This window comes from Lynx canadensis, chromosome A2 (genome assembly GCF_007474595.2).
Source record: "Lynx canadensis isolate LIC74 chromosome A2, mLynCan4.pri.v2, whole genome shotgun sequence".
Lineage (NCBI taxonomy): Eukaryota > Metazoa > Chordata > Mammalia > Carnivora > Felidae > Lynx > Lynx canadensis.
The window spans coordinates 159,232,499-159,258,004 of NC_044304.2; positions in this window are offsets into that span (position 1 = coordinate 159,232,499).

Consider the following 25,506-nt stretch of genomic DNA (forward strand, 5'->3'; position numbering starts at 1 on the left):
GAGTGGCAACGGTCAGTTTCCCTTATCCTGCCTCCCGGCCCACAGGACAGGTCAAGCATCATGCCCATGATCCTGTCCAGCCAGTCAGAAGCCTCCCCGAGGACTTCCAAACCTTGAGCGACGTGGTCTCAGAAACTGCCTTGTTTTCCTGGGATGACAGTTATGTCAGGACAGGGATCTTACTTGCTGACAAGCGGTTCTTTTGCTTTGTGCAGAAGGTGGGTCGAGCGCTTAAAATGTGACCGATGCAACCGGGGAGCCGAACAACTTAAATTGTATTTAATTTTAATTCATTGAAGTGAAAATCGCGATGTGTGTGGCTGGCCGCTGACCTGTCGGACAACACAGGTGTAGGAGAGTGAGTCAGGTGGCCAAGGAGCAAAGAAAACGAGAAATGAGAAAAGAGAGCCCTGAGGGAACTGGAGAGCTCTTTAGGGCTGACTTCCCCCTGCCCTTGGGATTCGGAGATGTGACCTCCTGAATTGCACAGCCCTCTGTCGGTCACTGCAGACAGATTCTCCTTTAGATGTCACCCTTTGAAATGACCTTTAATGAAGTAAACCGCTCTTTCCCCCACTCTTTGGGAAAAGAAGCCTAAAATGCAAATACGCGGTTGAGGTTGTTGTTCCCAATTCTCTAAAGACCAAATAACTAATAAATACAAATGGCTGAGTGTTCTAAACCTTTCCCTCTTTAATAGAAATGGAAGCTGGAATAAATCTACAGGGACAGCCTTGGTACCTTCAGAGTGCTAGGAAAGGAGGAGACTTGACAGTTTTCTTAGGATCCGTCCAGTTAACTTGCCAAAGTCTCCCGTAAATGCAACGTGCCTGGAGTCATAACTTCGCATAATTAATGATGGGACTTTTTGGGGCACTCTCAAATTACTCAAAGGATCTTTTCAGGGATGTTTCTACACACTGTGACCAGTAATGCCACAGTCAGTGACTTAGCATTTGCTAATAAGGTACCTTTGAACTCTGGCATATATCGTCAGTCTTGTAGCCTGGTTTCTAAATTTTATAAAATAAGTTATAATGGTGCAACTACTACTCTCTAAAGATTGTAGGTCACAGAATTTCAGAGATGGAGGGAACTTCAGAGAATATCCAGTCCGGCCTCCTCATTTTACAGCTGAAAAGACAAAAGCCCAAGAGAGGCAAACTGATTTGCTCAAGGTCGCAGCATCTAATTAGTGGCCGAGCTGAGACTAGACCCCCAGTCTGCCGATCCCGAGCGTGCTGTCAGTGAGCCCAAACCAACACATCTTGCTGTTCTGACTTGTGCCTCTTCGAATGATATCTTAATCGCCATTTATGCTTTATGATTCTGTAAAGAGTGACAACTTTGTCCAGACAAAATTTCACATAATCCACTATTTTTTGTGACTTTTGGCCTTGAACAACACATGTATGATATGTTTATCCTTGATGAGAGTCTTAAAAGATTAAGGATGAAACCTCAAGACATACTAGCTGTTAGTGACATTATGTAGATAAGCCTCACATCAATTTACACAAAATTATCTCGAAATCATTTACATCTGCCACCTGTACCGTTTAAAGTAAAATAATTATGGGAAAGACACAACTGGAGTTGAGTAGAGCACGTTCAAGAGTTCAGCCATACCACTTCCTTAACTGTTGAAGGCTTAGTTCGTTCTTGAAATAAAGGGATTAAAAAAGGTACAGAACATATAAAGCATCTAGTACAGTGCTTAACTTATAGAGTGAGTAAATAACATAGTAAAACTTAATATATTTATAGACCCTATTTAAGATGTTTTCACACCGGAGACAGTATTTTGATTTACATGTGATACGTAAGGTTATCTATTTAAATTTAAAAATATTAACGTGGACAAATGCTTATTGAGCGCTTGGTATTTTTAGGAACTGTTTCAGATTGGGAGTGCATTCACGGATAGAAGAGAAAAAACTGCTCTACTGATACAGCTTATATCAGTGAGGGTCAGTGGGGTGAAGGAGGCAGTTAAAAATAAATATGCACGCATTATGTGTGTGTATGTAATACACCCAGCAGATAATTAGTATTAATATGCATTTGAACAGTTATACTTATGTGATGTGTAAAGTTTTTTTTCCATGTCAATTAAGGGTCTAATACCGATGAAAAATTCAGTGCTTTGCCTTGACTTTGATTTACCTTCGAAACAACCATCTTGAGGCACATTGATTTAAAATCTATATGTATTTTGTAAGTCATGAATGACTCTGTGTTAATCATTATGAAAACAAAAACATGATTCAGAGATTTCTAGTAAATTTTTTTGTTTTGTTTTGTTTTGTTTTATCTGAGTGTAATACACATGCCATTGTGCTCCAGGAAGACCCATTCAGAGTTCAGGCGTCTATCTAGATCCGTTAGAAGATCACATTCTGTGCCAAGGCGTTTATGATGTGACCAACATCGCAGATTCTGACCTAGTTTGTGTAGGACTTGGGCCAACAGCCTTCTTCTGAGAAGAAACGCAGCAGCTCAAGATGCAACGGATGGTCAGGGAAGAAACATTTTAAGAAGTAGAGTGTCTGGACCAGATTAGTTAGTTCAGGGGGAGGTGAACCTGGGAGAGGTTAGCTTATTCCCATGTCTGGCGTGGGTACATGGGTGAGAGTGAGGGAGGATGTTTCCAGGCAAGGGTAATTAACTCCATTTGGGGTGCACTGAGCTCGAGTTTCTTAACTGAACAAGGCTGGGATACGGAGGAATGTAAGTTTGGCAGTCTTGAACTAGAGACAAAGGTGTGAAGGCTGTCTTAACAGGTGTAAGTAGAAATAAAGGGCAAATCAAACTGTGAGGAATTCGCATTTCCGCTTTTATTTTAGTTATTATAACGTGTCTCTGAAAAATACGCAAAGAGGGGAATTACAGCAACCTTTGCAGTAAAGTATTCCTATTAATAAAAAATAAACACCTACTTCTTACCCTAAAGAGGTTACTACCAGTGGAGAGAAATAGTTTGTAAAGTGTATTAAGTATAGATAAGCCTTAAATTCCAAGGCCAGATTTACATAATGTAGCATAACTTGTGGGTAATGATGATGATAAAACCACTAAACATCTGCTAAGCATTTAAAAGCATCTCCTTCCATTAGCATCAGTAGCCGGAAAATAACATACTTGGGCACAAATTGTCCTTTTTAAAAATCTAGTTTGGGGCCAGTAGAATTTTTACTCAAGATTTTATTGGGAGTCCTGGCTTTTTTTTTTTTTTTTTTCCCTCTCAGAAGGTATAGGTAGCCAGATGCTTTCGGCTGATTGGAAACTCACATTCCATTAAGTACACTCATTATTTTGATTATGGCAAGGTCAGACCTTCAGCAAATTTCATACATCTTTATTGCTGTACACACATCCTGTTAGGGGAGACCATGTTCTGGTCAGGAAGTGAAACAGTTTTGTGGCAGGAGGAGAATGGAAGTATGAAGTGTTACTTATTATTCTTATAGGCTGTCATAATTAACAATTTTAATTGTAACACAAAAACATCACATGTTATTCCTAGCCCTAATTTTTTTGTGTTGTAACAGATAACCTTTTTTTTTTTTTAAAAAAAGAGGAAAATGTTTGTTTCTCTTTAAGAATTAGATAATTCATCTGTCTTTTATCTTGGTCTCTGTAGTGTTTCTTTATCAAAAGATATATATAAAAAAAACCAAGTTTGACTTCAATTGGCTAGGCCTGTGGTGTAAAGTAGCATAAATGTACTCTTGCGGGAATAAGTACACTTTGTATTGGTGATTGATCACTCAATTAAATTCTCCATGGAAAGGAAAAGCTAAGGGATCTCATTAATTTTTTTTACACACGCACACACACACACGAAAGAAGTATAAAAATATCAGAAAATTGTGTGGGGAGAAAATTAATAAGAATAGCTTTTTAAAAAGGCACTTTGCAAACCTGAAAATTACTTTAGATCTCTGGTAACACTATTCAAAAAAAGTACACAATGCTTTTAAACAAAGTCAGCCAACAATGAAATAAACTAAACAAATATAAACAAAAATACATCTCAAAAACAACCATGAGTAATAGTTTTCTTCCAAGCAGGTTCTCCCAGTCCACACCTGAATAATGGCAAAAACAAGTAAGCTAGTCTTTTAAAGAAGGTACAGAGAAAAATCATCAAAACAACATGGCACCCAGGACATTTTTTTTAAACTCAAGAGTAAAATTATTTTACTGTGTATAAGTCTTCAGGTGGCAATGTCCTGTCGCATGGCTCCGATTACTGGGGACGGGAAACTGGTTCCAGTTTGCAAACCACATACCCGTAGGAATCCTAGACCACATAGAGAAATGAGAGTCAGCAGTTACCTTGAAAAGCCGAGAAAAGGGAACATGTAAGCCAATACAGTCAAGTGGGGACCCAGCTCCTGCGTACCTACTGTGCGCCGGGATGATGCTGGGCATTGGCAGAGAGCAGACGCAGCTCAGTCTCTGACGCCGGTGACAGCTGGTGGGGTGCATGTTCTAGGACCTCTTATAGTGCTGTGCGGTCCCCTGTCCTCTTCATCCAGTTTGAGCCCCACAGCGGCACGCTGCTTACCTGCCCGAATCCTGCCTCTTCCTTCTGACCGAATCTGCCGTGACCTCGTTAGGCTTGTGCTTTATATCATCTCTCCCTCGTCAAAATCCTGCTCACACGTTCATTGCTGTCCTACACTTGGCCTTCTTTGTGTGCCGTCTTTGACGGTCTAGCTGTTACAAGGTAGTCCCATTCCTCCTAGACGACCTGAATTTCTGCACGTTCCCAGATCTCTCCCTTCGCTGAGGGTTTAGGGCCAACCTCATTTCTCAGAACCATCCGGACCCGAACCAGGAAATGTAGGCAGTTCCCCTCTACTCTGCTGTGGCACCTCAACTCCATCGCACCCCCGTTCTGCCTCGGTCCTGTCGGGGCTCCTCGCCTTACCTAATACATAACTTCCTTCCGCTTCTCCTGGACAGGAGCGAGGCCAATTAAGCGAAGTGGGACAAGTGCCTTGTGAGAAAGCTTGCAGCATGGGGGTAATTTGTATAGCATGGTAAAGTCAGAGGGGAGAGGATGGCAGTGTGAGAGTGTGACCGCATCACGTTTGTGAAATTTACAGTAGAATCTTCCCAGAAGCAGTAGGAGGGTAGGTTGAGAGGGGAGGGTGAAGTTGACTGAGACAGGGATGCGAATCGGACAGGATCGGCAGTAAAACAGGTGAGAAGCTGCGAGGGCCGGTTTTGTCTGAGGTGTGGTCCAATGGCCGGCGGATCGTGAGTGATTCTTATTTTTCCCCTTTTATTTTGCAGTTCCCAGATCGTTTTTACAGTAAGCACACGTTCATTGTATTGTTGTAAGAAATGTAACTTGTGAAGCAAACATAAAACCCAGTTACATCCTTTGACCTCACAATGCTCTTACTATTTACACGAAATGGACGAAAAATGCAGCCAGTAAAACTGCATATAAAGCCTGATTTTATACAGTAAGCTTGTGCATAGAGAGCAGACCGACAGATAACGGGTTGGCGGGCAGAGGGGAGAAGAGAAGCAAGCCGGAGGCAGATACCCAAAACCTTCCTCGGTCAGCTCTCGTCATTGACCTCACACAGGGTTTGTATTTTGTTTCCTACGCTGTTAAAATTCAGGACGTGTAGTTGATGCGTATTTCTTTTTTAACAAGGAGAAAATTAAGTTTCCTTGAAGATCGTGTTGATGGGTGCCTATCAGTAAAAGTAACTAGAAGAGGGCAGAGAACTGGTGCTTGAAATATCACAAGGGTCCATTTCTCAGAGAGAGAGCGCGCACGCATGCACGAGGGGGGGAAGGCAGAGAGAGAAAGAGAGAAAAAGGGTCGATTTTTTTCTTTATCGTCGAACGTGCAGGCATCACACGGAGAGGAAGGGAGCTTCTGTGACAACTCAGGCTCTCGGCCGAATGGCCGGCCCGGCTGGTGATGAAACCAGCCAGGTGGGAGAAGGCCCAGCAAAGGTGACAAGCGGGCGTCGTAAGTGGAGGGGAGGTTGGCTGTGGGAGCCGTCGGTCTCAGACGAGAGGAGGCTTTGTCACTGCCACGGTCGAGAATCGCCCGCACGTGGTGACGGTCGGAGGAAAATAGACCTCGGTTTTGATCTGTCGGCGCGTCCTGCAATCCGTGTACTCCATCGTCCCGCGCACCGGAGGACACCTGTTCCCACCGCCGTGGCCCGCTCCCAGTGTGCCAAAGCAGAGAGAAGAGGAATTCTGTAGGACTCCTTTGGAGGGAGGCAGCATGCAGAGGGCCTCCGGTGTGCAGCTTGCAGACATCAGGGCGGGATCGAGGACACGTGTCCGACACGGATGAGGAATGCGGAGAGTCTGGAGGGAATGGTCCAGAGTGTCGCGCAGGAGCGTGGATGGCTCAGACGGAGCCCCCAGCGCCAGAACCTCTGAACTGTGTCCTGCACGAGTTCCTTAATCTCATCAAGCCTCTGTTTTCTCCTCTGCAACACAGAAATGATGATAGTACAATCCCAAAGAGTTAGAGTACAAGTTTCGTGAATTCATATGTGACAAGTACTTAGATCACAGCTTGGCACCTAGTAAATACCACATAAACGCTGGGTGATATTTTCATTATATTTTTGTTTGCGCAAAGCAACGGCGCTCACGTCCTAGGTTAGCACCAGTCTTGCTAAGAATTAAAATCTGTTCTGCGTTGTACTATAGCATTCTCTTGCTTATAGAAATATTACCAACATTAATTCCCCTCTTAGATAAATGTGATTCACATTTCATCTCTTTATGTAATTTCCTTATTGTTTTATCATTTTTCTGCCATTTTCCTATTGCTCTATTCTATAAATAATGGATACACCATTTTAATGATTCTAGTAAATAGAGACCATATTTTTTTTTGCCCGTGAAGCACAAGGAAAATTTTTTTCATAATATTTTATTTCTGTCATTGCGCCTGAGATTAACAGCACGATTTTTCATCCACAAAGTTTATTATGGGTTGTAAAAATGAATAGGCTCTCCTTTCTGATTGGCTGAGAAAAGGAATTTAATCTTATGTAATTATCTTTCAAATCACGCATGCATCGGCACAATAAAACTATTAGATCACTGAACCATTTCACATGATTTTAAAAAGATTAATATTCATATAAAATTTATATATCTCTCAGCCTTTCTCCCCATGATAGACTTTCTTAAAGAAAAACAAAATAGACCAGCAAAACAGAGCACCAGATAATGGAGGGACTAAGAAAAATTCCGCAAATAGTCACGGTAACACCATCTTTTTCCTTCTTAATAAAAAAGGCAGGGTCCTGAAGCAGAAAAAATCGCTGTGGGTTGTAAGAGCTGGAATGTTAGACAAGACTAAAAACATTCGTCTTAATGATGTGCAAACTTTTGTCTCGACTTCATTTTCCAGACAAGTTCTTCTCGAGGGTCTAATTCCTGAAATAAATAACTACGGTGGAGAGCAGATGAGGGAGTTGGGGGGTGGGAAGGTTGAGCAGTTGGGGGGTGTGGGGGTGAGGGGCGTGGTGGGGGCACAACTCCAGGCACTGTCTTCTGAAGCCGTCCCGCTGGATCCCTCAGCTGCCCGTCGTGGTTTGAATAACATCAACCTAATCTAAGCACTGCCTTTTAAGAGACCGTGAGAAGCAGTGATACAGCCAGGGTTATAGGGTTACACAAGATAACACCCAGTAACGGCGTCCTGATGCATTGTGTGCCCTGAAAAAAAATATATTATACTTTTGTATACAGTCCCTACCATGGGAACATCTTAAAATTGCTTCTGCTTTTCCAAGCGACTACTGCTACATAATGTATTCGTCTTTCTCTAGAAAATCTCTCTGTGATGGAGTTTATTTTTCAGCCTATGAGGATTTTTTTTTTTTTTACTTAGAAAAATTCTCAATTCAAAAATAAAAATGAGGGGCGCCTGGGTGGCTCAGCCCGTTCAGCATCCGGCTTCGGCTCAGGGCATGGTCTCACGGTCTGTGAGTTCGAGCCCCGCGTCGGGCTCTGTGCTGACAGCTCAGAGCCTGGAGCCTGCTCCGGATTCTGTGTCTCCCTCTCTCTCTGCCCCTCCCATGCTCACGCTCTGTCTCTCTCAAAAATAAATAAACTTTAAAAATTAAAAAAAAAATGAGACAGGTACAGTGAGCATTTAAATTTGGTTGAAGTTCTTATTCTTAAAAAAAAAATACTTTGGATAATCATTGCTGCTTCCCTACATCCCTCTCACAAGGGAAATAAATTTCAACATGATTAAGCAAATAAAGGTTAAATATGAATAATTTGGATGTGGCTTACTACGTTGTTAAGCAAAAGACTTCTCTCAGGCATTCGGCACAAATAAACATAGTAAATGGCGGAAAGAGTAATGGGCATTTTTCCAAATGTAGATTTCCACTGAAGAGACTAAGTGAAACTTCCTCAGTTATGAAGTATCTTTTTGAGTTTTGATCTAATGAAAATTGGGATAAAACTTGCTGTGTTAGGACTGGTACCCACTTCGAGTCAAAGGACACCCTCCTTTAAAGCTGCGGACATTCTAGGCCCTAAAACTAAGGGAGGGGAGGGTACAAGTCTGTCTGGCACCAGAGATTTTGTTCTAACTTGGAATTCTCACAAGGATTCTACTCGACTTAAGAGCAGTCCCCAGCAGGAGCAGAAGAGCATAAATGTCACCGAACAACCTCAGAGGCAAGTGACTTTTTTGACTGCAGAGTAACCTGGCATCTGTCTAGAATTCTCCCTTGCCGCGTTACAGAATGACAGAAAATGTCCCTTTTCCTCTCCCCGCGATCATCTGCACGTTGTGTGGCACCTTCTAGATAGTGAAGGTGCTTTACGTTTTTGTGTCGGAGGGGTGAAGAACGAAGAGCGCTAGTAAATGGAAAGGAACATTCTAAAGCCGTGACAGCAATTGGGTGTAACTGGTGAGTGAACCTAGCTGGACCTGAGAGTGATGTCACCCTAGATGTGAAAGCCGCCTCTGTTAGGTGTCGTCTGTATAAATCCAGACAAGTCATATAAAGTGACTGCCATCTGGCAATGTGGTGGTGAACATTCAATAGTTCATATATGGGCAATATTTAATAACTTTCTGCGTTTGCTGTGCTTTGAAGATCCTAGAAAAAGACCTGGAGCATTGTGGGCATCCAGGAGTTGGCAGTGAGCTTGTCCTTCAAGCTCTTAAGATCACAGGAAATAGATCCCCGGAGGTTGTCTCACCTGATAAGGGGGGAATTATTTTGAGGCTACAGATGAAGGAAGCTAGGAATTCTGACCCCGAAGCAGGTTTGTATGGAAACACGGAAGCCGGATATGTCTAGATCTCAGTTTAGAAACTAGAGGCACCACATCTTTGTAGTAAGCCATGGGTGTGAACCTGTTTTTTGTTATTTTTATGACTGGCTCCGTTCAGTCTCTCCCAGTTCTTTCTCTAGGAGCCATTTACCTCATCCTCTGACACTTTCCAGTCTTGAACATCTGCTTACTCATATATCTGCTGACTTAGAGAAAAGGCAAGGCACAGACACGTGAATATAGAAAGTGGGAAGAAAATAGAACTAAGTTAAAGTATAATCAGCAGGAAATATCCCCTTTTGTTTAGGGAAGCTACTCCGAGCTAAATGACTCTTTCTTTGTATCCTATTGGAACCCATCAAGACAAGATCTTTTTAATGTTATTTTTTTAATGTCTATTTATTTTGAGAGATAGAGCCTCAGCAGAGGAGGGGCAGAGAGAGAGAGAGAGAGAGAGAGAGAGAGAGAGAGAATTCCAAGTAGGCTCTTCACTGCCAGTGCAAAGCCCGACAAATGGCTGGAACCCACAAACAAACCATGAGATCATGACCCGAGTCGAAATCAAGAGTCGAAAACTTGACCGACTGAGCCACCCAGGCGCCATAGGAGGAAACCTTTCAAGCAAAGCTGTTTACTAGATCACATCATGGGCTACTGACCAGGCTTTAATTGCTCTGATTCAGTGTATCTGGGGATGGAGGGAGGCTTGGGGTCAAGTGGTACTTATCATGGCCATTTATGCTGAAGGAACTTCCTGGAAAGGGGCTGTTCATGAAGCACACATTTTTAGGCTTAACATTGTTACAGTTCTCTTTCCCATTTATGCAGGAAGGAAGAGAACTGATTCAGAAAAAGAGCTAGGTTAATGCTAGAACAAACACATTTATTTCTGAATTCTTACCTTTTCCAGTATCCTTCAGGTTAAGTAGTTGTCATTCTGTGGTGGTTTTTATTACCCACGCTGAGGTCCAAGTAACTATAAAAGAGGCTGGCCATCTCTCAGGAGCTTCCCAAGAGAGATTCTTTCCACAGCCCTAGGTCTGGATGTCAGTTCTGCAGATTCATATCTGAGCGTTTACTCAGACTTAAGGAAGACCGTTTCCCTCATGAAAGGACTCACAGGGTCCAAGTTAAAAAGAAACTTAATATTATAAAGGAAAAAAGACAAGTTACAAGAAAAAACCACTATCAGCCTATAGTTTTGTATGACTTGTACAGTTTTCCTGTGGAAAAGGCAAATAGAAAGTGAGATTAAAACCTATAGATTTGTTGATGAATTTGAAGTTGAAAACTGTGTGTAGTTCAGATGTTTTGTCTGTATAACTATCGGGATTACTGTTAACAGGCCCTTGAGTCTTTGGGTCAGAATCCCTCCTCTTTGGGAGTAAGACTAGGTGTCTCTGATGTTTGCTGGTAAGAGTCTATTGTTTCTAGGATTCTGCTGCTGAACACCTCTCATCCTGTTGAGCACGTTTTGCATTATTGATATTACTGTTTTAAATCAAGGCATAATCTTGTTTGATGACTATTCTGTCTTCCTAATGACTCTGTGTATTTATTAATTCATACATTCGAAAACTTATTCTGCACCAGGTATGTGACTGGTGTCATAGGAGACATTAGGGAGACAAGAGAAACACAGCAAGCATTGTTTTTGCCACCGGTCCTCAGAGTCCAGTGGGGGCAGACCGATGAGAGTGAAATTAGTTACTTCTTCCCACACTCTATCACATAATAATAATAATGGAATCAGTTTGGGGGTTATATGTTCTAGAACTTAATCTACACCTGTTAGGGTGTAAAATCCTGAATCATCCTGCAAATATTTTAATAAAAATCCTACCAAAACATGTCATAAAATGTTGTAAACACTAATGTAGTATGTTAAAATTAAAAAAAAAATTGTCCCCCCAAATCGGTTTCAATTTGGCTGAGTATAACGTAGAGAAGGAAGACTTTCCACGTAGCTTTGGAACTCTTCCAGAATGCAGTAGTCTTAGAATATCCTCAGAGGGCAACAATGGTCAGAAACCTGTTTGCACCAAAAACAACTTAAAGCTCTCAGATTGTAGCTTAGACAGTGGCTTTTCAATCTGATGACAAGCAGAGTATCACCCTGAAATGTAAAGCAATGATTTACTAAATAAGAAAGAGAAACCTCTTCAGAGCGTAATCTGTGACTGCGTTCGAGTCTGCAAGAATTGAAAACTCGCACCTCACTTGATACTGAACAGTGTGAAATATCAAACGTGTCCCCACATTAGAAGCCTCACCAAGTACCCCCGCCACGAATGAAGGGTAATGTTTTCCTTGAGAAACGAACACTTTAGCACCTGATTTGGGAAAGATTCAAATAGTCCTTCTGCCTGACTTCATATTCAGCGTAGCTGTGAGTTAACGCTGAAATCGCTTAATAATTTATTCCTTGGGGGGTTGGAGTTGTATACGGTAAGTATTTGCAAGTACCTGGGCCAAAATATGGCCATCGTCAGTATGATCTGTTTACAGGGCTGAAGACTTAAAGCAGGAAGTTAAGATAAGGAACACACTGTTTCACTGGGATACCGTGCAGTGGCTGTAGATAGAAAATATGTCTGAAGAGATCAGAGATGTCCATCCGAAATGAGTGTAACGCTGTGTGTCAGCCATACTTAAGTGAGAAAAATAATGCTAAGGAAATCAGAGATCAAGCTAGAAGAGAGCAGGGAGAAAAAGGCTGAGGGTTAATATCGTTTCACTTATCTGCCTTTTTGTCCTTGTTTTCTTTTAATTTTGGAGCACAGGCATTGCATTTTGCAGGGAGGAACTGTCCCAATCTCCTCCTTTACGCTCTGCTTCAGTTATAGAAAAGGTAGAGGTAATACAGAGAGTGGTCTCCCCTAACCCTCAGTGTTTATTGAACTGATCAAGGCTGGGCTTTTTTGTTTGTTTTGTTTTTTTACTATCGTCTTCTTTTGTTTATTAGTGATCCCCCCCCCCAAAGGTTTTTACATGACAACAAATGATTTGGAGTGATTTTAGACTGTCCCAAGACATTTTTAGAAATAAGGAATGGCTACTTTCTGTGTGAGAAACTAGTTTGATAGCCATGGTCTTATTGCTAGTTGCTTTAGCAAAGTCTTTTCTTTAAACCATACCTAAAACTCTTTAAACAAATAAATATAAACTAAGATCAAAACCTCTAAACATCAAATTTTATGTCGACTGCCCATTAGGTAGATTTTTTATCAATACACTGTAAGTATTAATAAATTAATTGGTCTCATGCATTTTACGTGTGGTTTTGTTTTTATTTAATGTTTGTTTATCTTGAGAGAGAGAGAGAGAGAGAGAGAGTAACAATTGGAGGAGGAGCAGAGAGAGAGGAGAGAGAGAGGAATCCTGATGTGGGGCTCAAACTTAACAGATCGTGAGATCATGACTGAGCTGAAGGCAGACACTTAATTAACCAACTGAGCCAGGCACACCTACTGTGTGATTATCTGTTTTTCACCTCGCAGGGAGAAGTCTGAGTTACCTTGGCTTCTTCAAGGAGTTATAAGTTCTTCATATTCAGGGATGGATGGTTAAGTGTAAGCAAGAGATCACAATTCATTTGAGGGTCTTTGTTTCTGTATTTTTGACAAATAAGCCGATTGTCCAAAGGGAAGGTTAATATTAAGGCTGATAACTTCGAGAAAAAGAGAGAAAGGACCCAAAGCAAGAGGAGAAAATGATTTGATGCCTTTGGTGATGAGACCCAGCTGGCTGCAAATGGCAGCATTCACATAGTTATGTAGAAGGCATGGCCTTGGAAGAGGTAGCTTTGTGGCCTTCTGGGACTTCGGACTCTGGAGCCAAAGATCCCTGTCATCAGAGTGGATCCTGAGAGAGGGGGGTGTTGTCAAAGAAGTCACCCCTGTAAATGAAAGAACAGCACCTTGTCAGAGACTTCTTGACCCGTGGCCTGTCCGGTCTCACACATCACAAGGCAAAGAGAACCATGAAAAATAAGAAATTCTGGGATTCTCGCTAATCGCATCGAATGAGTAGTTTGTGCTAAGTAATCTGAGTTAGAAAAAATAATGGAATCTGACGTACTTTGCACTTTGAATGCTTTGGAGCAAATCTTAAATTACATGATGCTCATATATGGGCTAAGGCCATCCACTTAAAAGAGAGATCAAAGAGAAATTACTCTTCTAGGCCTAAGAAGTGTCTCGAATAGCATTTTCCAAAGCACGCACTAGGGCGAATTGGGGCCATGAAGGTACGAGGTGCAATGCATTTGAGAGATACCAATATCAGAGCAACCTAAACACCTCTGGTGCTTCTCAAAACACGTGAACATCCTGAGAGCTCTGACATAACCCATTCTTGCCTGTCTGTTTAACCCAGCATTTCCCAAACTTATTTGATCATGAAAATATACTGACATTTCTGAAAAAACCAACGTGTTTGAGATACCAGATACTTAGGGAAGAATAAAGAGTAACTCTACAAAGCAATAGAGATCAATTACAGTTTCAAATCTAAGTGGCTGTCTTTGCCCCGGAAAGCACGGTTAGGTATATAATTGTTTTTACCTCCTGTGGGGATATACAAAAGGAGAGAAGTATAGAATCTACGTGTATATGAACGATCCCCCAGGCCCTACTCTGGCATGATAAAGACCCTGCATTGTGTTGGGAAGGAATCATCCTTGTGCCTGTGGCAAATGTCTATCTCCTGCAGGAGATAGTTTCAAAAGGCGGTTCTCAACAGAGAATGCAGCTCATCATCTCTAGAAAGTCAGAGTAAGGAATGAAGGGTAGTTTTTAACGTCTAATAAGGAAGTGGTAAGTGGTTCAACAGAACAGTTACAGGAGTAAGGAGATAACTATGTCAACACACAGTTTTACTGTCATTAAAATGCCTGTTCTAATTTGGCATCAAAAACTGAAGTGCAAAACGAAAAGCGTGGCAACAGAATGACATCTGCAAAAATGCCTGAAGGTTGGAAAGTAGGAAACAAAGTGGGGGGGGGGAGGGATTTTCAAAATTAGGAGATGGAAGAGAAACCACGGAAAGGCACAAACAGTGTTGTTCTTCAGTTAGAAGAAAGGGGATTACTGGTTGGCAATAAGCAATGATTATTTTCCATCGGTGAGAATAAAAGCCCGTATGATCAGAACGTGCTATGGAGAAAATGTGCTTTGAGCATTAGAAAAAAGGGTGAGTGTATGAAGCTAAAGTTGGTCATAGTATCTCCGGGAAAACGTTCTAGATTTATTAGAGTAGATAGGTGCCTGGAGTGATTTTGGTACAAAAATAAAAGAATCCTGAGAGTAGCAACAATGATTCCATTTAAAGTAGTAGTGATAGAATACAGGTATTATAAATTCCACCTTCTAGTCTTTGTGTCAACATCTTTTTCTTCCCCTTGCCTTTGGTTTTTCTCTAGCACCAGCTTTGTACGTAAACGGATAACAGTGATCCTTGGTGACCCATTTTCAATTCAGAATTCTTTCTCATTTTCTGTTGGTGTCTGATGTGTCATGGAGAAAAGGTGAAGTCCCACTTCCCAGTGAAATGTAATAATTAAAATGCCAGTAGCTTCACACGAAGGATGTCCAGCCACGTGACCTTGAAACAGTCACAGTCAACCCTTAGGCACAGTTCTGTGTAGTAAAATATGAAGATGTAGCCATGAGATAACCTCAGGAAACCTCTTAATGGTTAATCATATGGACACGGAAGCAATCTACTTGGAACCACCCTGCTTCCTTCCAGCCTGCCTCTCTATTTTGTGATCCTGTTATGAACAGGATTTCAGCTCAGATTCCTCATTTTCTCATCAAGGTGGTACATGGGACACTTTTGTCTTTCAGTCAAAGTTGGTGAGCAGTTCACGAATCAACCTTGTAAATAGCATCAAGCAAGCACTGGAAACCGTACCATAAACTAAACCAGGCGATTTTCAGATATTTGCCAAAATGACATGCCGCAAGCCTCGGGGAAACATTCATCTTTCTCGTTAAGTTCTCCAAGTTGGATACATGGAAACAAAGTTTTAAAAATCTAGGATATCATATACACTCTCATAGAAATGTCTTCATTGGCTTGTGCTTTAATTAGATTTACAAAGGGGCAGTATAAAATAGAACAGTTTGATGTAGCCGATTAGAGTAACAATTATGTCACCCAACGGCCTTTATATAAGATCTACAGATAGGTTATACCTAATATTTACTGTCAAGAGTCTTGAGATGGAGGAGAATCTTTCTAGGTTAACTTACTCAATCACTTAGACATTTTAAATAAATGTTTATGGAGATGGAGCCCCTATGTGTATAGCCCTTGATAGTTTTATGTCCTTTCAAACATGGAAACTGTTTTTTAACTGTTGGGTTCTACGTTTTTTCCCTTAGCTTCCCGGAAGCTCTGGCCTAATTTATGCTCAGATACAGAGATTTATTTATTTAGGATATCAACATGAGAGTACATCTCACGTCTATCTTACTTAAAGTAAAATCTACATTTTATTTCCTCTTCTGTTTATATGCTTTTAACATTGTAAGCTACATTCTAAGCCTTTGAAGAATAAAGTGGACTGTAAGTCATAAATGAATAAATAAAAGCTGGGTGTAATACTGAAAAATTAATTAACTTGAAATAAAGCTTAATGAGTCATTTTCAAGGAAGAACTCTTCCTCTAATGAGAAATATTACTCATTATCATAGTCATCAGTTAATAATTCATTAATAATGCCTTATATTTATGTATATTAAAATATGTATATGCCTCATTATCTCACAATAACCTTAGGGCATAGACAAAACAGATATATTTTTTCTGACTTAAAGATGAGAAAACTGAAATTCCAGGGTTTGAACCTAAGACCATTTAAGGCTATCTAAGTAGTGTATCCCTAATATTTGGGGTTTTAAAACTTATATTTGTTATTCACATATGATTTGAAGATGAAATGAATGTTGCTGGGTAATAAAGCATTTCCATAGGTACTTAGACTTTAAAATCTTAATGCTGTATATCTTCAATTCACCAAAATGAGGTGTATTTGCAGAAGCAAAAGTTTCATTGTGGAAACCTGTTCTCTTGTGGAAATTATAATTTATGTTGATAAGGACTTAATTATTCTACTTAGGCTGTCACATAAAATCAGCACTATTTATCCAGAAACAGTAATTATTGGGTTCAGGAAAATACACACACACACACACACACACACACACACACCACATGCACACACGAGGCATGGACTGTTTGCTCAGTGGTAAATTTTCTTTCCTCCAGCCACCAAATTACCTTGAAAACTGGCTCAACTCTTCACTAGACTATTTAAAAAGACAGTCAGGAGATATAGTATAACTCATTTCGGTGAGGATGTCTAAATGTTAGTCTGACATATTTTTAGAAAGACAGCCTTCCACAAACCCATTTCTAAATCTCAGAGGAAATTGAAAATATTATTGATATGCAGTATATAATCACAACCCATAACTTTTTCTTGTGGGGTAAGACTTTTACAGCATGTTTCCGAGCAATGTGAACTCTAATGGCAATCCATAATTTTAAGAAGAATTCAGGGACCCTCTCGAAATTTGAAACTGTGACTCACGGAAGAAGCTAGCCCCTCCTGGAAGCCTGATGTACAACAAATGGTTATGTTTGCTTGCGCTAAAATGGAAACAAATAGGTTTGAATTTGGCTGGGGAAACAATTTAACCTCTTAAATACCCGTTTCTTGAGCTATAAAATGGGGACAGTAACAGAAACCTATCTCCTGGGATTGTCTTGAGGATGAAATATGACCAGGCATGTAAAAAGTGTAACGTGGGGTCTTTGTGGCCATTCAATGAAGTTGACCCATTATTATCCTCAGCTCGGAAACAGAGCACATACTCAAACATTTGCACAATTGATTGAAGAAATCCTAAATGTAAAGCACAGGTTCAAATAGTTTTTCTATAGCAATGGATTTATTACGTATATTGAACAACTGAATTTAAAAATCTGTACATTTGTGGGATAAATACTTAAGGATCAAACTACTAAAGAGTAGATAGAACAGTGATAATATTACTCTGTAGGTTAGTTTTTATGTTGGTGGTATGTTTTGTCTGTATCCAAAAATTAATTTGAAGCAATATTGCTGCATTGTACAAATTGGAGGTTGACTTTGTCTAAGGAAATTAAATTAATCAGAACCAAAACCAAACATGTATTTATCACTTGCTGCCAATCAGTGGCTAACCACCTGATCTTAAGCACTTTATATTTAATAAGACATTACTATTTGCACATTGCAATATACATTTTCTATCTGTGATTTCAAGATACTCTTTCCTTGTGAAGAATGTCAAGAAGGGTTTCGTGATACTTTCTTTCATAACATTTTCAGTCATTAATTTAACATTTGAAAAAAAAAAAAAAAACAAACCTTCGAGGTCTTCCTCCAAGGTAACAGGACAAAAACTTTGACATGTTTAATTCTATTGCCCCTTTTCACTCAGTCTCTGCTTTTCTCTGTTGAAAATTTCTCTTTTGATTTATGTCTTGGGAGACAAGGGAAGGAGACTTTTACTTCTGAGTTGATTAATAAGACTAGAATATGAGAAATTACATTCATCCATTTATTATCCAAAAGGTATTGACTATCAAGTAGCATCCTAAGAGTGATAGAGAGAGAGAGAGAGAGAGAGTGTGTGTGTGTGTGTGTGTGTGTGTGTGTATGCACACACACACGTGGGTACTTATTTGAATTACGATCTGAGGAACAAATGCAAGAGAACGTTTTCCCTGGAGCAGATGTATACCTGAATTGTCTAAGTTGTCTTCTCCTGCATAGTCCTCACTTTTCACCACTGGAATTTCAGCATATGATGATGATATGTGGCCAACTTGTGGTTTTTGTAAAGATGCAGCGATTTCTGGTCAATGGATAATTTAGGTTATGTTGTATCTCTGACAGCAAGTGAAGAGGGTAGCGAAGAAGTGAAGTAAGTGTACTTTTGTAGAATTGTATTTCCATTCCTGAAATTGAAAACTAATAATAATATTCCCAAGAAGGCCTTAGTCTCTGATTTAGACTCTAATGTAAGATGTACTTACTCATCCTGCTATGATAAACTCGGAATTGTCTGTACCCTCTGCCAACAAGGATGTGACACTTAGAAACCATGTATTGATTGATTGATTGATTGATTGACTGATTGAGAGAGCGAGCGAACACGCATGAGCACAAGGGCGCCTGTTAGAGGAGAGGAAAGGGAGAGGGTGAGAGAGAATCTTAAGCAGTCTTGACATGGGGCTCCGTGACAGGACCCTGAGACCTAAGCTGAAATCGAGAATCAGACGCTTAACCAACTGAGCCACCCAGGCTCCCCTCTTAACTATCGTTTTGATTGGTTCACAAAATCACTGGGCAATTTAACTTTCATTTTTTAATAGGGATTACTTATTTTTTAAGTCTCTTTATAAAGGAAAAGGATTTCCGTGCATGTCTGTTTCTGATAAAGTGTTCACATAGGTAACATAAATGTAAATCATAAAGAACATTAAGATGTTTAATTGTCTATCAATTTTGGATACTCTAAGGAGATATAGTTGTGTTCAAGAGTAAAAGGTATGAACTTAGACAAATTTGTTAGTCCTTTGTAAATTCAATATTCATCTTGTGTGGGATTTAGATTTTTAAGTTACATTTTTACATTTGTATGAGCTTTAAAAATGGGTTAAGAGTAGAAATTCATATTTGCAAGAAGTGTACAGTTTTTTATTTATCTCTTGTTTTTGCTATTCTTGGCCACAAAATATTTTAATGTTAGGTAATACTTTCAAGGAATTTATTAAATTCTTCATTAAAAGAATACATTTCTTCTATTATTTAGCTGTCTTCTTTCACTAAGGGTATTTAGTAATCTATTTTCTTTTGTATGTCATAATTTATGTAGTTATATTTAACTATTATTTATCAAAAATCTATCAAAATCTATCAAATCTGTCAAAAACCTATGAGAAACTGCTTTCTTCAGTTGTGCGAAGTGAGGGGCAAAATGGCTTTTCAAATAATTTGCTCCATTATCCTAACATCAATTATTCTTAGTCTTAAATAAATAAATATATTTATTCATTGTTTTGTTATTCCTCTGTTATTTATATTAGGTCCTTATTTTCAATAGGATTATTTCTGGACTACACTTTTTGATTTATTGATCTGTATGTTTATTCTTACGTCAGTATCAGACTGCTTCATTATATCGTTAAATTTTGATCTTCTCTTTCTGTCACACTTACTGATGTGAAAAGAGCGAAAATTTTTTAAAAAGAGGGGAGGGTTATATGTTGCATGACTTGATGAATGATATGGTCTGAAAAGCAAAATAATTGTCTTTGTGTGTGTGATGCTTGTTTAAAATATCAGTTATTAGTATTCAAAAGAAATACATTTAATGAATGGAATGATGAATTTTGGAGTGAGGTCGATGTAGATTCAAATTTGAACTTTGTAACAATGGCTATTTCATTTGTGGTTAAATTGCTTCAATTCTCTGAGGCTCCTTCCGAGCAAATGAGATTACCTTTCCTGATGTCATCAGCTTAGAATGAGTCCTAACTAAGACGGTAGAGGGACAAGGAAAGCATTGTTCTGTTTTGATAGTAATGGCTGCATGGGGCACCTGGGTGGCACAGTCGGTTAAGCGTCCGACTTCAGCCAGGTCACGATCTCGCGGTCCGTGAGTTCAAGCCCCGCGTCAGGCTCTGGGCTGATGGCTCAGAGCCTGGAGCCTGTTTCCGATTCTGTGTCTCCCTCTCTCTCTGCCCCTCCCCAGTTCATGCTCTGTCTCTCTCTGTCCCAAAAATAAATAAAAACGTTGATAGTAATGGCTGCATAAAGTTAGCTAGTACAATTGTTAGAAGTACTTACTATCGGTGTAGAATATTCTGGAGATCTTTATGTTTTCTAATCTGGAAAACATTGTTCCTAATTTCATTGCTCAAAAATAAGTCTCCAAATTACCATTTATCTCGTAACTGAAATGAAGACAGTATGTTCCTCCTCTCCCCTAACCATGAATCTCAGAACACATAACTGTTTTTTGTTTCTCGTTTTATCCTATGTCGGCTAGAGCAAACGTATGGAAAGGACTCATCCGACCTCACACGTATCTCTCGCCCGGTGGTATGTGCCTTGGCTTTGAGTTCATGGCCGCAAAATGTCTGTTAATTATTCCCAAGTAACTTTTATTCCAAATCTCAGTCATTGTATGCTGCTTTGGTGTTATTTTCTATTTCTAACTTTGGGCTTGGTCCATTCAGTCCTGCCACGCAATGAGTTGCTGTTCCCGTTTCCACATAGGTATTTGAAAACCTGTCAGAGTGCTGTTTTCATTATACACTTTTCATTATTATTCTGTCATCACTGAACAAGTTTATTTCAAAACCTTTTGGGAAAAATGACAAGAAACATAGCATTTTATTTCCTTGTCCCTTCATTAGATTAGAAATGTCAAGAAAGATTTAGACTGTACTCATTTTTATTAAAAGGAATGATAGATCTTTCTTGGCAAAAGAAAAGGAAAAAATAGGAAATTTTAATTTTAAATACTACTGGAGTCGAAGACTTGCGTGTGAAGGTGCTCTTTGGTGAAAAGCTTTCTCTTCATTATTTGGAAAGATTTATATTTTATTATCAAACTTCAGGCCATCTTATTCATTAGAAGATATAAAATATGGTAGTCATTCCAGAACACCAGCTACATAAATGAAATCTGTTAGGTACCAAAAACAAACTACACCAAGGTGAATCTAAACTATTATCAGCAAGGTTACTTAACATCATGCATTATAAATTTCAGCAGCTATTAAAAAAAGAGAGAGAGAGAGAGGATGATAATGCCTTTGTCCGAGGCATGTTGTGAGAAGTATGTGAGTCAGCACATGTCAGGCTTCTCATACTGCACATAAGGTTGAACTGGAACACATTAACTAACATTCTAGCATTTTTGGTCTAGAAAAGCATCACTGTCATGTAGGTCGGCCTACGTGTTCCTCAACAGTTGTGAGTATCCTACTCACCCCTGGGGTTTATACCATGGAACTGACCTCTAGGAAGGACAGGACTTAGTGATTACAATCTCAATTCTTACAGATAGGGGGCAAGGCAGATTTGCATATGGCCAACCTCTGTCTCCAGCCTGTCCTGGTATGGCGGTGCCTCAGTTAGCACGTGGCTTTATTATCTCTCTTACAAATGCCAACCTCCTGACAGTCTGCGACCCCTTACCCCATGGCTTCTGCCTACCTGTGGCCGTGGCTTCTGTTTATTGCATCACTGTGCTCATTGCCTTTGCTCGGACAGGTAATTTACTAGGTACCCAGTATCCAGCCTGCCTGCCCTGTGTGGGTGGCCGTGCTGGTGGTAGGTTGATGTTAATCATATTTAATGGCCTCGAATTTATGAAATTAGAAGACATTGTTTCATTCTAGAATGAGGAGGATAGCATTTGTCTGGGAGAACAGTATGCCCAACCAGCATGTAAAAAAGTATACAATTACCACGCATACTGTCTTTCAGTAACATAGCAAGGTGGTACAAAAATACGTATTTTCTTATAGTAAGGGTCATTCAGTTTATTGTTTGTAGGAGTGACGAGTCTTCCTCCCCCGATGTTCTTGGTTAATATAGTCTTTCTTACACATGAATTTGAAATAAGGGGCAATATAAACCGGAATGTTATATCTAGTTTGTATGACTATCTGATGAAATAGCAAACCCATCACAATGACACAATGATACAAACATCATCTTAGACAAATACCTACAGATTACAAAAATATTTGAGCCATGAAGATATAACCAAATTATCCTTCCTCATTCAAACTTTGGCCTGTAAAATGTTACTTTTTGTGATTATAAGTAAGACCCGTTATCTTAGTTTTACACAAATTATGACTTTCATATGAATGACAGATATCAGACTGAATAATTCCCTCTTATTTTTAATTTTTATTTATTTACTTATTTTTGCTCTATCTTAGTTTTTCTATCGTATGGCATAACATTGAGGATGTTTATTTTTTTCTATAGAAGGAGAAAAATAGATGACTTTAAAAATATGTCTTAATTACAAGGTGGCTTCCAGGATTTTTTTTGCCTTGCGCATGCACAAATATATATAAACTAATGCACAAATATAAAACAAAAATAGACATGGTATTACCCGAAATTTTAAAACTTCCCTCTTTTCCTCGTACCATTTAGAATGAAATAAAAAGTAGGAAGTATAAAATAATAAAGAATTTCATTTTGAAGATTGATATTCCTACTTAGCTGTGTATAACAAAATAATTATATAACTCACTTCCAACATACAAGGGGTGATACTTTAATTAACGTCATGATTTCAACTGAAAAATGAAATGGGAGGGGAACATAAATCAGAAATAGTAACTCGAAGTTTAGGCTAGAGAGACCACACTGTTCTAACTTGATTGATACTCAGTTGTGATTCCCAAAGTGTTTTTCAAACCCCAGTAAATAATTCAGAACTATAGACTCCGCATTACGCATTTTCACGTGGATTTTAATTTCCAGAGAAAGTAAATATTTCTGGCACTCATGAAGAAATTCAGAGTTGATTTGACAGTGTGATTTCCGATCTTCTCGTGGGGCACATACATTCTGTATCGGTCAGCTTTTGTGGCTGGAATACCACACAGCCCTCAGGTCTCAGAAAGCAGCTGACGAGAACATTTGTTTCTTGTTCACATGAGGACCGCAGGGTGAGTTCAGGTTGCCTGGGCTCTGCTGGGCTCAGTTTTACTTGACTTCCTATTCCAGGCCTCAGAGTGAAAATAGTTGTGTCACACAGTTCTCAGGGTGGGGGCAGAACTGGAGAGAGAGAGAGGGAGAGAAAGAGGGAGAGAGAGGTGGGGAGGCAGAGGTGAAGCAAACAATCACATTTAGAGGTACTTATCAATCATAGCAGATGTCATGGCTGCTCATATCCATTGGCCAACGCATGTCATATGACCAGGCACGAGTCGGTGAGGACCAGATACTTCCTCCCTTCACAGAATGCCCAGGAATTCTCATGATTGTAGCTGATTTCCAGCGATCTTACTGCGGGGGCCAAGTAGATAGTTGGGAACAGTCATCTCGTCTCACACACACCAAATCCAAATCACCAACCTCAAATCACAGTCCAAAGGTGGCTCTTCACAAACTTTCCAAAGAGGGTTTTTACCAGAAATCTAGGGCCCTTCTCAGTCACTCTTTATTTTCTATGATGACTGTTCCCCTCCGCCTACCACGTACATTTGAATTTTGTGTAGCAAACACAAGGACAGAACATGATGGTATTCATTTCAAATTTTACTTCTCTTACAACCTGAACCCCCAACTTCAGACCTTCTTCATTTGCCCAAACTCTAAACAACAGATTTATAACTTGACTGCCTGTTCCAAGCCATTTTGTTTTTGGAAATAGCTGGTTTAAAAAATGCAGAGAACACGGAGACAGCAGAGATAAGGGGACCTGAACTCTTACAGCATGTCAAGGGTAGGGAGATAAGGAAGAATCTGGAAACGAGTTTGTAGAGCAGATGCTGCTCAGGACCAGGATAGGGAACATTTTCTCCAAAACATTCACCCTTTTCCAAAGTGCAGAGTTGGGCAGATTAAGTTTCGTGCCTTCCACGGCCCTATCTTTTTAAAAAGAAGGAAAAAAAAGTAAAAGAAAACATTTAATAGCCAATAACAGAGTCAATGGGATAAAAACATAGCTGTTCAGACCAGGGATCTGATCATGTTAATTTCCTGCTTAAAATGTGTCCATCGAGTCTTACTGCTACATGATAATGATGATAATGATAGCAACAAAAATGAAAGCAATAACAACTATTCTTACCATTTACTGTTTGCCCATTAAGTGCTGTGCTTTATGCTACAAACTTTAAATGCAGGTCTCACGCCTCACAATAAATATGAGAAAAATAACTTTACCAGACTCACATAGTTAATAAAAGTCCTTTCTTTTAACCACCACCATACCTTAAAAATGTGTAATAATGTGCTTTCATGGTTTTTGTTGTTTCCATCCTCCCCAATTCATTTCTTGCCTTCCCCTCTGCGATTTATACACTGAACTACAAACCCAGAGCCTTATGCTCCCATTCTATTCCTGGCTCTGTGGCTCTGCATATAAGAACGTCTCCATTTCGGATGTCTTTTCCAGCCACATTGCTTTTCCCTGCAACCTGATGAATTCTGCTCCTCTCTAGGAGATAGTCCTTAGACCGCCTGCTCTAGGAAGGCACAGTTAACCTTCTCTAAGACACACTGTTATCACTGTGTACACAGGGTTCTGGGCTTGTCTGTACATGCCAGTCTTTTTCTTGGCTCACCCAAGTGTTCTGCCCTTCCCCAGGTGGGAACACTTTAGGGATCCTATTTATTGCTATCCTATTTTAATATTAGAGTGCCTGTTCTAGAACTTAACTTATTCAAGTAATTTGGATGGAAATCCCAATAGCCAGAATGAGTTTTTGCTGTGTATTTTTAATAGTTAACTTTAAAAGAGTTGGAATGGGGCACCCGGGTGGCTCGGTTGGTTAAACATCTGACTTGGGCTCAGGTCATGATCTCAATGGTTCGTGGGTTCGAGCCCCATGTCGGGCTCTGTGCTGACAGCTCCCTCTGTCTTTCTGTCCCTATCCTGCTTATGCTCTGTCTCTCTCTCTCAAAAATAAATGAACATTAAAATAAAATAAAATGAAGAGTTGGCAAAGAATTAGAAAATAATAAAAGAAAATTTTATGGATTTGATCTGAGGTAATCAGATATCATAGTTAATATTTACTGTGATATCCATAAAAAATAAATTTTAAGCAACACCCTTATCAGAATCCTCAAAGAAACAAAACCCTAATGAAGCTGAAATATAATATTCCACTTTCTACATATACCAATGTGTATAAATATAGTATTTCACTTCCTTCAAGTACATGTCATTTCTCCTAAGGGCATTGAAAGATTGCATACACATTTCATCTTTTCAAAATAAAAAAAAATCAAGGAATTTAGCTGTTAAATCAAGCATCCAAACTCTAAAATATATATTGCTCTTATCACAGGGGAGGTAGTCACACAACTTTTATATGTTAATGAACTCTTCCTGAAATATTTCAGGATGAAAACCAGGCATCACAAA